The following is a 15,361-nucleotide window of genomic DNA, read 5'->3' as shown; positions in this document are numbered from 1 at the left end:
TATCCTGAGGGACCTACAACTTGAGTTATAACTGTAAGCTTTTGCGCACCCTTCCATGAAGGGACTGAGGCACGCTGATGTAAGATTGGCACGTCTCCTGGAACAGCTCGCTTCTCTAACTTTTTAATTTGGTTTATAGTTTTCATCTTGTAATAAACAGTTTTGCTCTTGTATGGCTCCTGTTACTTTCCGTTGGAGGCTTTACATCCGACTGCTGGGTTATTTACACCTTGTCCAGGCTGGGTAGAAGACAGGACACAATTATAAGGTCCCAATGCATATTTGTTTTAACCAGCTGTCCCACAGACAGTATAGAAAGTGTTGCTGTATTCTGTATTCCAGTTTGGACTCTGGTTGCCAAAGTTTTGGATGTTATGTATGAAATTCCGCTAGCGGCTCGTAACACTTTAAGTGAAGTCGTTGGGGCGGATGTGAGAGCAGCGTCTTGACTTGGGTCACAGCACTGCAAACTTTGCAAGACTGAATATGCGTTATTGGCCATCCAGCCTTGAGAACATCTGTTTGGCAAGCAACCCATGTTTTGCAATGCAATATGGCAAGCTTTTGCTTGTTGTTTGCATCCCCTGTTCTTCTGTGATATTGCTGCTGAATGTGTATAGCACCTTCCTTGTTTTGACAGTGAAAGATAATACAGCACCTACAGACTCCTGGTGTGTGGGTCACCTGTCGGATGATGGGCATGATTACTTAAGCAAAGCTAGATGATATGTAGCACAGTTGTTGTGTGTCTTGCTTGATATCTGTGCTAACACTGTCTCAGAGCTTAACAGGTGAAGGAAGAATAGGAAATACTGTATAAAACTGTTGGGTTAGTATTGTGTAGCATTTTCTGACTCGAAGTGGCTTGTTTAAACCCTCTATAATGATTTGATACTCACCTGTAATTAAAAGGATTTTTTTTGTATGAATGGTGAAGGGAGAACAATCTTCAGCTAATTTGATTGTAGTATAGATATCTGTAAAGCGTTTAAATACGTAACTGTAAGGGTTGCGTGAACTCAGCTTTTCTACTTGGTGTTTAAGGTAGCTGAAAGGTACTGGGAAGTTGTTGGTTATTATATATATCCCCTTGCCCAGCTCAACCTACATCCTTTTTCATGAGGCACTCCAGTTAGTCAGAAGATACCAAAGATTGCTAATTACTCTTAATGAAATAGGGTTTCACACATTAGGCACCTTTTTCTTCCCCTCTCTAGAAGCTGCTACAAAAAGGGACCTGACAACTGCCATGAGGACTAAATAACAGCAACCTCATGAAGAGGCCATAGCTTGGGTCTCAAGTGCTGGTGTCACTGTTGCAGGAACTGGCTTTCACCTCACAGGAGCTCTTGGCCAGTACCGAGGCTTTCAGGAAAGGTGCTAAAGGCAACTTTGTCGAGTAGCTGCAAAGAAAGAAGAATAGGTCTTGTTCCTTTTCTATTTGCTCTGGTCTAAATGTGCAGGAGGTTGGTGGTTGTTCTTTCCTTCCAGTTTTCTGTGAGTGAAGATGACGTACCTAATTTTTTTTTCCCCATGAGCAGCTCTGGGGGAAATTTTTCTGATTTCTGTTCTGTGTGGAAATGTGCAATTGACATAGTTTTTGACGCTTGTGCTGGTGTTTTTGGAATTTTGAACAACGGCAGGGAATCTTTTTGGCTTTTGCTTTTTTTGTTTTCTTTTTTCTTTTGTCTCTCCTCACCTGTTTGACAAAACCATGAGTGTGGAAGTAGAACTATCTGTATTGAGATTTGGGAAAAATATTGTTTAATGTTTCTTTGGAATTGGATTGTTCCAGTGAGACCTACATGTTACATTGTAGGACCTTTCCCTTCTAAGGGAAAATGGTTTTGATTGCTTTGCTACTTTTGGTGTTCCATCAGTGTCCTGTGACTGTCTTAAGCATGTGACTTCTAATGCTTCTGTCATATTGCAGAATAGAAACAAATTTGCGGAACTTATTGTAGCACATGTAAAAATGTATCTTCTAAAATTTCGAAAGTAACAGAACACTGTTATGCTAGGAAAGAGTGAATTGCATAGAAGAAATAATAAGGGATGTTGAGTGGTATGAAAGCACATAGCTTCATCTTTTTTGGTAAACATTAAGAAATGTAGGAGAAAGATAAATTGTAAACAATCAGATATGCTTTAAAAGAATGTTTAGTTCTTATGCATTTGCAAGTATTATATTATTATAATATTATTTCCATGTTGTGCATTTTATTACAATACTACAAGGAAAAGTTTTGAGCAGGATAACTTTCACTAACAGTGTACAAACAAGAATAAATTTGAAAACACATGGAAGAAGTGGGTTTTTCCAGATGGCCTATTTAATCTCTTTCTTTCTTAGAGAAATTGCTTATTACACTGAAAGTATGTAAGAGTTAAACTCATAATTTTTCTGCTTGAGTGGATATTCAACAGTTGCATGCTGAACTTAAGCTTCTTATTCTAATTGCTCTACTAAGATACCTATCTTAGAGAAGTCTGACCCTTTATAGTTGGCTTTCGCCTACTTTTTTCCAGCAACTTGTTCTTCTTATTTCCTAGTTGGTGAAAGAAGTTACTCCCTCTCTTGAATAATCAATTTTCTTTCTAATGCAGATGCTGGTTTTGGGTATGGGTTTGAGGCTTTTGGTGAAGGGTTTCAGAGTAGGGAGAGAGTTACCAAAATTGATACTTAAAGCAGTTGTGTCAAATAAACAACTGGAGAATGACAAAACCTTCAGAGCTGACAATTTGGTAGTGACGAGATAGACATATAGTTAGAAAGGGAAGATATTACTGCATATTCCCTAAATGTTTTTTTTCTTAGAGTCCTTCATTTTTGGAACAGTGTGGCTTCAGTGAGAATGTGGATCAGGACGCTTAGAGAGAAATGTTCATCTGATTTCCTGCTGGTTTTGTCAGAGGTGTTACCGTGCATTGCGTATGAGAGGGGAACTCTACCTGGGTTGTCTTGCTGATACTTTTCTCAGTATTGTTCTGCCAGGTGGAGTATATGTGCAAGTAAACCACATTTTACATTCTTACATTATGAGGTGATGTATTAATTTCAAATGAAGACATGGTAAAAATCTCAGTATACTTGAAAGCAGGGTGATTTGGTTTGTGTAAAGTAGTAGCTGATGGGGTCTCACTTCAGAAAACGGACTGTATGTGAATAGTATGGTGATAAGTAATGTTGTTGTCCCTACATCTTGCTGAGAACCAAAATCTTAACTCACAAACGAGCTATATTAGAAAGAGGAGGGCTTCCTAAAGTTTGAGTACTTGGCACTCTAAGTATGGCCTTTTTTTGCATAAGCTGAGATTAGAGGAATAGAAAGAGAAATTGCAGGGCTAGGAAAATGTTTAGGGTGTCCAGAAGACGTGCTGTTTGAAAAAAGAGAATAAGGAATAAAAATGCGAACAGAGGGAATGCACGTGCTTTTCCATTAAAAATATGACAAAATATCAACGTGGCTTGGTAACAGAACTTTCTTTTAAAAGAGTTTAAGTGCTTGGATGATGGACAATCCCAAAAGGGAGGAAAACTGTTCAGAATGCCTTATGGAGGGTAAAGATATTTAAGGTTAATCAGATGGAAGTGTACTTGGCGTAATCAGCCTCAGCTTCTGTCTGAGGTTTATTAGAGTGGTGTGGAGTAGTGGCCTTGAGTTGTTCGTGGTAGGTGGACTGTAGTAGGGCTGTAGTAGAGGAAGCAATACTAGTTTAAACAGTTCCTGCACCCCAACTGTGGAGAGCAGGGGTAAGCGTTGTGTGAAGTTACTGCAGCATGCTCAGAAATTACTCTTATTTTCGGGGGGGGAGGGGGAAGGGAGAAGGAAAAAAAAAAAAAAGTAAAAAAGCAGTTGTTTGAGGACAGCCAAAAGGGGTAATGAAAACCAAGAGCAGAGAATTCCCAGCTCCTTCAGGTACCTGTCAAAGTTGTGTTGTTGAATCAGGACCTTGCTGTTCTGATGGTGGAAGAAACCTACTGAACTTTGGTTTTTCTGGCGCATGTTTGTTTTAATGCCGGAAGCTTTCGAATCCCCATTGAATGGGAGAGGGTGGGTTTTAGTGCTCTGACTTTGGAATAGGAGAGAAGCATGCTCTTGCTGCAGGCTGATGAGAATAATAGGACCAGTATCTATTGGTTTTGTGCGAAAGTTCACTGCCATAGCATTCAGAGTGCCATTTACAGGCTTGGGACTCTTCTCTGCAGTTGTATTTTTGCCAAGACTTATTTACTTCTAGTGACATTTTATAGAGGTCCTTGGGTCTTCATGGGAGAGCCAGGGAGGGGATCAAGGCCTTGTGTTGTATTTGCATGAGTGCAGAGAGTACAGAAAGTACCACATGGTAGTATGACAAATAAAGCAGATACAGGTGCGTTTCTCAATGTGAAAATTGAGCCATTTGGTGTTCTCAGGGTCGCTAACCTGAGTTGAAATGTCATTCATTGCAGGCTTTCAGTTGTGAGACTGACTCAAGTTATGGCTTTTAAAGAATTAAAAGCATGAAATAAGTGGATTTCCTTTTTGGTTTTTAAGCCTTGAGCATGCATTTGTCAAATTTTCCCCACAACTGTGAGGGCTATAGCATTTTAGGAATTTTCACCTGGCACAATGCTTGGAATTGGGATGTCGTGAATATGATGAGATTTGAGAAGGATGTGGTCAGAGCTGGCAATACTCTTGTTATTGCTGATTTCCCGTCTGATAAAGTGACTGAAGAGGAGTGAAATTAATTTTACTTGGGAGTTTCTTTGCACTTGCAGAAGAAATGATGCATCTCTGAACAGACAGAAGTAAATGTTCTTTATAAGCAGTCGTGTGCAATCAGCATCAAAACAATTTTGGTATTGCATCCCAAATTAAATGCTAATACTTGAGTCGGTAGCAGTTAAGCAGTGAGCCACAATAGAAATGTAAAAACAAAGTCTCTGTGGATATGATCTAAGAAGATGCTAATTTCCTTGTTAATTAGGTTTGCAAAAGTTTCTTTTTCACAGTTCTGAGTGGTGAGGATAAGCTAGTTAAGAATATTTAATTTAGGTTTTGAATGGGTCATGAAGTAACCAGGGAGTATCTGTTCGAGCTTTTCATTATTAGAAAGTGTAAAGGTAAAATAGCAACACTTCTTTCTTTGACTGTAGTAACTTCTGGAGACAGAAATGTTTTGTTTTCAGTTTCTTACCAGAAACATAACGGTGTTCCTGGCGGTGTTGGATCAGGGGAAACAAAAAAGTCTTCCCTGTTCTCTGTTGGAAATAGTTTGGAGTTTCAGTGGTGGTGTCCTTGTACCTAGGGAGACAGGAATCTAGATATGCTATATTAGTAGCTAGTTGTTTTGGTGTGGTGGTTTTTTTTGGCTAGTTACTTTTACCGTTTCTTGGTGTAAATTGGAATAGCCTACTGATCAGTTGAACCACCTAAAGCTATAACCCATTTTTATTTCAGAAAAGCACATATGTGTGTATATATGCTTCTAATATACACAATGATCTGACTGTTTGATGCCTTTTAATTTTTTTTTTTAAATAAATTGAAGAGCAGGTGTGTGTATTGCAAATAATGCAATTGTGATTGCAGTGTACTTGGAAAAATGTTTTTCATCTAGATATAAATGTCTTTAAATTGTGATCTTTCTTTATAAGAGGAGATTGATATAGTTGATGTTTCTCTAAAGTAGCTCAGATTGAGTAGAGAATATACCAAGATGAGGGTTTAGCTTCCTCTGGTGTGGGCAGAAAAAATTTGAAAGATGAAAACTCTCCTCTTCTTCCCTGCCCATCCTCTTTTCCATCATCCGTTGAGGAATGAAGTTGAACTTGCAGCCCGTTCATAGTGGCCGTCTCTGGATTTCTGTAAGGCTGAAGATTTCAAATGAAAATGTAACAGCATGACACACGAGAATAAGCTTATCTAAATAATTTTTTAAAAAGGTATAATATCATTAATAAGTGTTCATGTTGAATGGGGCTCAGTTCAAGTTTAAGCTGAGGGTTGTGGTGGTGGAGATCTTTAGAAGATCCCCTTGTTGCCTGTTTTTTGTACTGCTCTGAACGCTGCCTTTGAGTAGTGGAGCAATTCCCATGCCTCAGACACTGCGGGGTCCTGGGTAATTGAATGACAGTTCTTGGTTTGGGTTAGTTTCCTGCTAGTCCACATTAAATTACTCGAGAAGTTAACCAGCCTGTGAATCTGCATGATGGAGGGCCAAACGTTCTTTGTCCAGAAACCGATAGTCTCTCTAAGAGGATGGAGGTTACTTCTAGGAGCTTTCTTGAAATCTGACGTCTTTATTTCTGTGAATAGTTGTGCTAAGTTGCACGGGATTTAACTACAGTTTGCAGTTGTTCTAGTGGGGATGTGTGTGGAGAGAAAAGGATGGATGGATATAGGGTTTTTTACTTTCATAGGCTTCCTGTGCAAATTTCTTCTTAAAAGTGTGCTTAAAGAGGAATGGTGAATTTCTTGCTACTTCCAAAAATGCATTTAAAGATGATTTTATGTCTTAGGCCTTGTCCAAAATGCCCAACAAACCCAGATGTTTTCAGCAGTCCTGTTTTCTCATTTGTTGAAAAAATCACGTCTCTGATGCTCTGAGAAAGGCTCTCCAGTAGCTATGGGTATCAGGACCACGCCAAAGGGTTTATTCTGGCATCAGTGATGGGGAAAGACTTGGCTTCGACAGGCTAACCGCTGCTGTCTTTGAATACTGATCTTTATTATGTGTTGGGAGGAAGGACTCATCTTAAAATTTACGTTCACCAAGGAGAGTTTCAACACATTAGAGAAATTTTGGTTGGAAGGGGTATCTAGTTGTGTTTGAAGCAGGACACTTGCTAGGGTGTTTTTCTGGGGAACATGGGGTTTGGAGGCCTAGCTTGTTACAGGCAGAAGTGGATGGTGGTGGTGGGTGTGGGATGAGCTTTTGATTTGCTTTAAGTGGCAGATGAAGGCTTGTGAATCTTTCAGGGGCACTGTGAAGGACTATGGGCAGCTAGGTGGAGGGTGATATTTTTTATTTTATTGTTTTTTTCTATGATACTAAAGATCATAAGATCATTTGTTATTTGATGGGGTATGGAATTACAGGGTATTTTACTGTAACCGGTTTTCACCAGTGGGCTTATAAGAGGTCTATTGCTTAGACTTCTACAGTGTTTGCTCTTCAGATCTCTCACCTTGGAGTGGTGGGGCAGCAGGAACTGGTCCTGGCTGTGGCCAATGCAAACCTCGTTGGAAAGTTAGCACAGCACATGGAAGGCTCTCATCACTCTTCAGAGTGGTCTGGTTTTGTGAATTTAAACAAATTAATTGTAAACAAATTGTAAATTGTCCTTTGACCCTTTTAGTTTGCTCAGGGTGTATTGTTCAAGGAAAAAAACCTGTGGTTAATCATTGGGAGGAGGGCCTGGAGCTCTGTCTGGAACACCCTCATGTTATGATTTAACCCCAGCTGGCAGCTAAACCCCACACAGCTGCTCACTACCTTCCATTTCTTCTAATTTATCCTTGCAGCTTTCTGCTTCCTGTTTGCAGTGTCTCCCTGCCCCCCCCCCCCCTTTTTTTTTTTAATGAACTTACAATAAATGGCAGGACACCTGCTGCATTAATGTTGGTCCTTATTTCCCTCTTATGGAAAGAAGGTGGGGTTCTCACCCCCCCCGCCCTTTCTTTTTTCATTGCTACGCTTAAGTATTTTGATGTTAGTAAGTAAGCTTCTCACTCTTCTTTATATAATACTGTCTGTAATGAGTGTTCCTGAGATGGGATTTCCAAGACTTAACAGAGTATTTTGAACAGGGCAGGTGAGAAGATGGCAAAACTTCATTGTGAGCCAGGGGCTTGTACTAAAAATACAGTAGCCTCAAAATTTATACCTCTTAATAAGTTATTCTTATTTTCTGCTGTTTATTGTGCAAGGTCTTGTTGATTCATCTTGAAGAAAAGCTAGCTTGGTCTAAATTAAGAATTTTTCAATAAAAATGCATGGAAAAGGAGGAGGAAAGAAAGAGGAAGGGACCAAGGACACAGATCTTTCAGAGCAGGATCTGAAAAATGTATGTACTGGAGCAGTATAATTACAGTGCCTGACGTATTTTCACTCTCTATAGTGTCCTTTCTTGGTTAAAAATGACTGTATCTTGGAGGATCTGGTATTGCAGTGGATCTTTGGGCGATTGTGAGGTTTGTACAGTAAGAAATGGATATCCTTCCACATAAGCAGTGACATGTCACTGCATTGGTTGCAACATCTTTTAGTTGAATGGAAATGTCTCTTTCAGGAAGATGTGCCTTGTAGTGTCTCTGAGTTAGGGGGAAATCTTACACGGTCAGTAATCAGTTCTCCTGGCCAGTTATCACTCTCCTAAGAGGTTTTTATTTCCAGACTGAAAGTGAATTTATTTGCCTTCAGTGCATGTTGTAATACTATTATTTGCCGGGTTAAAGAGTCCTGTGCTATGTAAATACAGTCTGCACAGAGAAGATGAGCCAGTCTCTTTTTAACTTTCTCTTGACCTTCAGTAATAAATTTAGCTTTCGGTGATAAATAAAACATATTTAAGTGATTGGTAGTCATTATTTGTATTCTAGTTGCCCTCTGGAGCTTAAGGTCCTTTAAAAGCAGTGACTTTTGGATGTCTCAGGGTAGTCTGTTATTTCTTGCCTGCTTTGAAACCCTCCCTTCTTCCCCACCCATCTCCCTCAGCTAGGGGGGTGCCTCCCACTGCATCCAAGGGTCATGTCACCCATGTTGCTGTGGGCTTGTTGGTTTTCCTTTTGGAATTTGTGGTTTATGCACTCTGATTCCTTCTTCCCACTCTGGTTCCTAGCATGTAACTCTGCATTTGACTGTGCTGAAATGGATGAGGTTAGAAGATGCCTTGTTTACAAAATGGTCCAAATAATGATGTCAGTTGGCCACCACATATGCCCCCTGTGTGTTCATCTAGGTGCATAAATTAATGGCTTCTGTTAGTATATTGGTTGTGTTAGCTGGTATACCTTTAATGTGATTAAAGTGAAGTTGCTGAGCTGAAGGTATCAGTTTAATGATGCTGAGCAGCACATGCCAGCTTTCGTAGTGAATGAATAAATTTGTGTGAGGATGCCACATTTATCTCAAAATGATCAATTTAATAATGTGGGTGAGATAGTGAATATAAATGTCTTTGAGAAAGATGTCTGGAAAATCGGAACTAAAATAGCTTGTCTAAATGATAGGACCATAGTCACCTACAGTTCAGTCTCAGAAAGGTAGAAATTTCATTACCCAATAGGCGAGGGCTTGAGGATGTTTGGGTTTTGAGAGTTTGTTTGTTTTGCTGTGTGGTTTTAGTTCGTGGTGGTGTATTTTGTTGTTGAGTTTGAGGGGTTTTGGTATGTTTTTTAATAGTTTAACCAAGCCAGATGTTTTCAGAATATGAGATCCTCCCAGTACTAAACCAGCTTGTTTCTTTTTGGCTTCCACTATACTGGTTGTGTTGTCAACAGGACAGGGAGGTAGAGACAAAACAGTGCCTTTTGTGCCACAGTAGTTCTTGGAAGACCATTTCTCTTCTGAGCTTTCCAGAGAAACTACCTTAGTGGACCTGCAAGCCTAAGAAAACTATGTTGCAGTCACCATACAATACTCTCTTTCTTATCCTTTTTCAGTTTAGGAAATAGTAGTAGTTGGTCCCAGTTTGACTTAGGCAGAGCTTTTGCCCCTGCTTTTTAATTGGAGGAAAAAATTTGAGGACTTGGGGAGGGAATATTTGTTTGTTTTTCCACCTCTGATGCTGTTTGCTTCAGTCACCCTGAGTTTTTATTCCTACTTTTATTTTCTTCCTTCCCTGGCATCTCTTGCTGGATGTAATTCTTTTTCCTTTGGGTGTCACCACCGGTTGATAGGAGGTGCTGTCTGATGTTCACTCTATACTATCAATAACATTCTAAGTTTTTCAGCTGCTTCTCAGTGGTGTGCCGGCAAGTCTGGACAGGCAGACGGAAGGAATGTGTCGGCTTCCCACAAGGAAGAGAACCCAGGTTAGTGACCGGTCTCTGTTTCACAGTTAGAATTTCTCTGGCAGTGGCTGTTCCCGTAAGTCTGGCGTATGTGCTACAGTTGCTCCTGGGAATGCTTTAAATGAAACAAATGCATAATTTCGCCTTCCTTTTTTGGGTTGTTTTGATATTCTGCTCTTGCAAAAATCCCTGCTCATGAGACTGAGAGTGAGCAAGGGAAAGTGTGTGTTTGTGTGTTGGTTTGCCAGAGTATTCATTTATGCTTTCTGCTGTTTTGGGTTTTTTAGGGATGTCTTTTTTGTGTGTCATAATATATACCCTTCCTGATCTGCCTTTGAGAGAAAATTCTTCTTTCAAAACCATTTTGTGTACTTTGGAGAGGTCCATTGCTGATAGTTGTCTGCACTTCAGTTTTACAACAAATGCTTTGGATTTATGCCAAAATATCGCTTGGAAAAAGATTGCTACAGAGAATTCCTTCAGTGTCCTCCTGGAAATGCTTCAGGGGAGAAGCCACAGATAGCACACGGGGCTGCTAAATACAGGTCCTTTTCGAAACTTATCCCTCTTTTTTTTTTCTTTTTTTTTTTTAATATGGAGATCTAGTTAATTATCACTAAAAATCAAAGGGAGAATACACTGAACACTAAATAGATTTTTTAGATTTTTTTTTTTCCCCCTGAATTGCTTCTGATAATTTCAGTTCATCTGGGATAGCACTGACATTCCGAATATTGTTTTTATAAGACTTCAATCTTTTGCCGTTATTTTTCTTTCAAAATATACTGATATCAAATTACCTGTTCATGTATAATTTTTTCTGATTCAGAGAATCTGGATTGATTTGGATTGATTCATTTTTTTCCACAGGATTGCTGATCACTAAGTTGAAGAACTTCAGTTTTATATAAGATATGTAGGTCCTAATTTTGTTTCTTTTTGTCAGTTTCTTAAATCATCCTGACTGGGATGATGTAAGGATGAAAGTTTTGTGTTTGTTTCTTTTGCTGGGTAGGGGAGTAATTGTTGGGACTTGTTTAGGAAATAGTATGTTCATGTTTGTGTTCTTTTTAGACCAACATAGTAAACTTTGGCTATTCCTAGAGTAGGCTTCTGACAAAGCAGGCAAAAGCTTTTTAGTATTGTAGTTTAAAGGGGAAAACCAATGACAATTATTTTTATTGTTTTATGCTACTGCTGCTTTAATTTTTTTGAGCTCTTCTCAAACTGAGCTTTAGGGTTATAAAGCAGGAATAATCAAATTTGAACACGTGCCTTTTAGCTTCTCGTGGTTTAAGTAAATACGTTTTCAGGACTTGTGTGTCCACAAAACTGCAATCTGTCTTCCATTTTGCATGTCCTTCCTGTCTTCTGGATGTATCTCCTTTTTTTTTTTTTTTTTTTTTTTTTCTCCTGCATCCAGAACTCACCCACTCAATCTCGTCATTTTTTTTACATCATTGATAACTACTTCGCTTATCATTACTCTGCCTTTTTTTCCCCCATCTTTTTCTCTTTACTTCTAGTTTGTTTCTTTCTCTCTTACCCTTTCGAAGAAAGAGATCTTTTGAATTTAATCGAAGATTTTTTTGGGAGCCAGAATGAGTCTCAATTATCTTTGCGAAGCCTAAAGGCAAATTACCTGGATGTAAAAGGCTTGGTGGCATAGGAGAGGGTTTGCAGCGAGTCTGAGTTAGTTTCTTGTTCATTATTAACTCAAGTTTGTAATGACCATTTTAAAAAAAATATTTGATAGCTGATGGTGGTTGAGTTAAAAGAAACTGCTCATCAGCTGAGCCACACAGAGGATGGAGTTCACTCTCTGAAGTGTGTGGACCCAGCTGTCCAAAACCAAGAGAGATGCCCTTGTAGCCTTGGGAGGAACCAGTTGCTTTCTGCAAGTACTTGGTTTCTGTTACCATAGATGCTGGTTTTGAGTTCATGCTTCCAGAGGGCTGTTTAATCGGAAATCATCAACTATAAAGCAGCCCTAGACACCTAAAAAATGAGTCACATAACTTGATTATCTTTTAGATGTGTAAATTTATTAATAAGACACATTTTTATGTAAGCCTGTGCATTATAAGGTGGGTAGCACATTTAGTAGGATTGGAAGCTTAGCTGTGAGCTTTCTGATTTGCTTAGTTTTTAGCATTTAGGTATCTGTCTCTTAAGTAAATTTACAAACAGTGCCAGATTTTGAATGTTGGAGTCCTGGAGCACCTTATGTTTGTGGCTTTTCTCCTTTTCCTCTTTCCTGAGCACCAAACCCAAACAGAATGGGAGAATGGGTGGGATTTTTCAGATCTTCCTGTGTGATCCGCAAGGGCATCACACTCTTAATCCACAATAGCTGTTCCAGTGCACTAGGATGAACGTACGGTAGTATCTTAAGAGTAGACTGGAGTTGCTTTACTCTTTGGACCGGAAAAATGTCTCTCCTGACTCCTGCCTGAGTCCTGAATGTTGGAGTTGTTCCCAGCATTTGCCAGAGAGCCGGGAGGGGTAGGAGGGTACTGCTGATGAAGTTGGTGAAAGGGGCACTTGGTGCAGAACAGGTCATTAATCAAAATTCTGAGTTGTTGCAGAGGCATTAGCAAAGGTAAGTGGCTTATTTAATTCAGAACTGAGACATTATGGATAAAGCTGTCGTGCATTGCACCATATTCACAATAAGGGGCTTTAAGGATTGGATTATTGCCATCTGCAGCAAACTCCAATATGAAAAAAAAAAAAAAAAGGAGTTTGAAATGTGCTACTCTCCTGTCCTAAGGCAAATTCAGGGCTGGTGAGTTAAACAGAGTGGGCCTTTCTATAATTGCTGGTCCCTGAATATCTTGAATATACAGCATCAATGTGTATTGTGATCAGCATGTTCACTCTTGCAGGGATCTGCAAGCTTTCGGGTCAGCAGCTTCTCTCTTTTCCTTCACTGGAGATGGTTCCGTTCTCATCTGCCTACTTAGCCAGGAGCTGGCAGTCTGGGATGGTGGCTTGTGGGCAGCCTAGGCTGGGTGTCTCTCTTTCTTCTTCATCTGATATGTGCATCCGCTGGAACACAGATCTTGATATTTCTGCTTCTCTTCAAGAGGAGCCGCTGATTCCTGCGGTTTGTTGCTGAAAGTGGTCTGTGCTGAGCACAGGAGGTGGTGCTTGGATTTGTTGGGGTGAGAAGAATAGCGAATGGTTGTTCTGTCTTTGCAGAACCAGTCGATTTTTGCAACATTCTCGACACTAGCTATAAGATAACAAAAGGGCATAAAATGGCCGAGACAGCCATCTTGGCATCATTGTCGTATTTATTTTTTTTCTTTTTTCTGAAGTGCCATGGGGCCTCTGAATTTTATCCGGATGGCTTTCAGGATTTGGCATCAATGACATGTACTTCCACGTCCAAAGAAATTCAGGAATATTGCTGCATCATGTCTTTGCTGACTCTGCAATGCAGCAGCATTGGGCTGGGAGCCCAAATCATGGTGGGAAGATACAAAACTTATGACCCAGAGGTAAGAAGAACCAAATGGACAAGACTTACAGCAGAAAAGAGATAATCACAGAGAAATGCAAATTTTAGATGAGGCAATAAAACTCTTATTCTTTTTGTCCAAGTCCTTAATGAGAGGGCTATAATTAGGCTAGAATTATCTTTATGGATTCAGTGCTGGCAAGCTAAAATTAATCTGCCTCTTAATCAGCCTGTGGTATCTCTTGCGCTTGAGTCAAACCTCACTTTCACTCTTTGTGCAATGCCACAGCACACAGGTCTGCACGGTACACAACCACTCAGGAAAACCTTTGTCCTGCTCGTTCTTCAGTGATGTGGTGTTCCTCAAAGGTTGATTTGTCCTTGTTTCTCTTATGAACATTTTACAGCTTCTGCTGTAAGTATCAGCAAAATATCCCATTACAGAATTAGAATTGCGTTAGTCTTTGGGATTTTTTTGGTATTTTGTGATTCTGGATCAAATGTATTGATAGTCACAGAATTCACCAAGTCCTGCAGCAACAGGAGAGGTCACATTTCATGGGACTTAGCCTTAGGGACAGCTTTCTCCAATGTGAACGTGTCTTCTGAGAGCAGGGCTGGAAAAGCCAGGTGTTAAATTCTTGTGGCTTGGCGCTGGTGTTAGGACATGTTGCTTTTAGGAGAAATAAGTATTTTTAAAAGGATTGACATAGAATTTAATGTTTCATGTTCCAGTAAGCTAAAAAGTAATGTTTGAAACTACAGAGGGCCTTCTCTTAAGTAGGATTTAACATGTCATAATTCATTTATTAGCTGCTGTGTGCTAAAAGGACTTTCTAGTTGCTTATTTGTTTTCCTTATGAGGAGAAGGGCAGACATTGTGTAACTTCTCAGGCAGCAGCGATTATGCAACTGATCCTGTTGTTGTGGAGCTGAAGTCCTTCCTAGTCCCTGAGTGCCAGCTGCTTGTGTCCTCGTTGCTGCTTTTTTTTTTTTTTTTCCTTTCTTCCACCCTGTCCCCCCACTTCTTTTGAGAACAAGTCTTTTTTTTCCTGTGTTCCTGTTTCCTTCTCTCTCCAGTGTCAGTGAGACAGCGTCGTGTTTGGGTTTATTCGATGTAGTATGCCGCAAAATGAAACTGCCCTTGTATATCATGCAGTGTATGAAATGTATAGAGGAATGATTTTTTTCATGAGAACCAGAATGGCTTTATATTTTATAGGTATGTAACAAAAGGCATTTGCTTGGATCTAAAATGTTATTGCAAATGACCTTTGTCTAGGCTAAGGTCAAAAGTTACAAGTTCATGTTCTCATGATATTAGAAGTGTATAAATAGCTGGCTTTTGTTGTGTGTGTACTGTTGTTTGGGGCTAGTTGGTTGGTTTGTTTGTTTTCCCCCTTCCTTCGAAGGGTGGGCCTGAGAGAAATTTTAATTCTCTCCCACTGCCTTGGGAATTACCAAATAAAATATAGTACTCCTGTGTATAAGATGAGGTAGTTGTAAATCTCATGCTTTTATAGCCAAGTGATCTCACTTCAGTATAACAGAGGCAGTTGATGTGTTGTCAAAATACTGTATATTTTACCTTATGCACAGTACATTTGCAGTTCACAGTTTATATGTCATGTTGTTTCCGTTTCAGGTTACATGACTTCCTGTGAGCTTAAGTGCCCGTAGACAGGCCATTTTGATCTGTGATAAACACTTGGAAACCTGCCTGTACAACACTGGTTGATGAGACAAGAGACGGTAGACTTTCAGACTGTAATGCTGGTCTCTGCTTATACATGAATGGAATATTCCACATACAGTCCTGGTAGATGAGAAATAATAGTTGATCTGTGATACCACACTGTTGTCTACATTGCTTGCGTTTTCCACATTGAAT

At 39.7% G+C, this 15,361-nt stretch overlaps 1 protein-coding gene across 5 annotated transcripts in view; it reads left to right on the top strand.

Moving 5' to 3' along the window:
• WDFY3 (WD repeat and FYVE domain containing 3) overlaps nt 1–15,361 on the top strand; it is a 173,097-nt gene that overhangs the window by 3,774 nt on the left and 153,962 nt on the right. The window contains exon 1 of one of the 5 annotated variants that reach the window (XM_065634844.1): nt 9,975–10,025. The exons of the other annotated variants lie outside the window; for them this stretch is intronic. The gene's annotated coding sequence lies outside the window, so the exon portion shown is untranslated. Of the gene's footprint in view, nt 1–9,974; nt 10,026–15,361 lie in introns of those variants that run through there. 5 annotated transcript variants of the gene reach the window in all.

This window comes from Caloenas nicobarica, chromosome 4 (assembly GCF_036013445.1).
Source record: "Caloenas nicobarica isolate bCalNic1 chromosome 4, bCalNic1.hap1, whole genome shotgun sequence".
In the NCBI taxonomy this organism is placed as follows: domain Eukaryota; kingdom Metazoa; phylum Chordata; class Aves; order Columbiformes; family Columbidae; genus Caloenas; species Caloenas nicobarica.
Note: the sequence above shows the minus strand (reverse complement) of the source record. Positions and strands in the feature narration are given on the sequence as shown.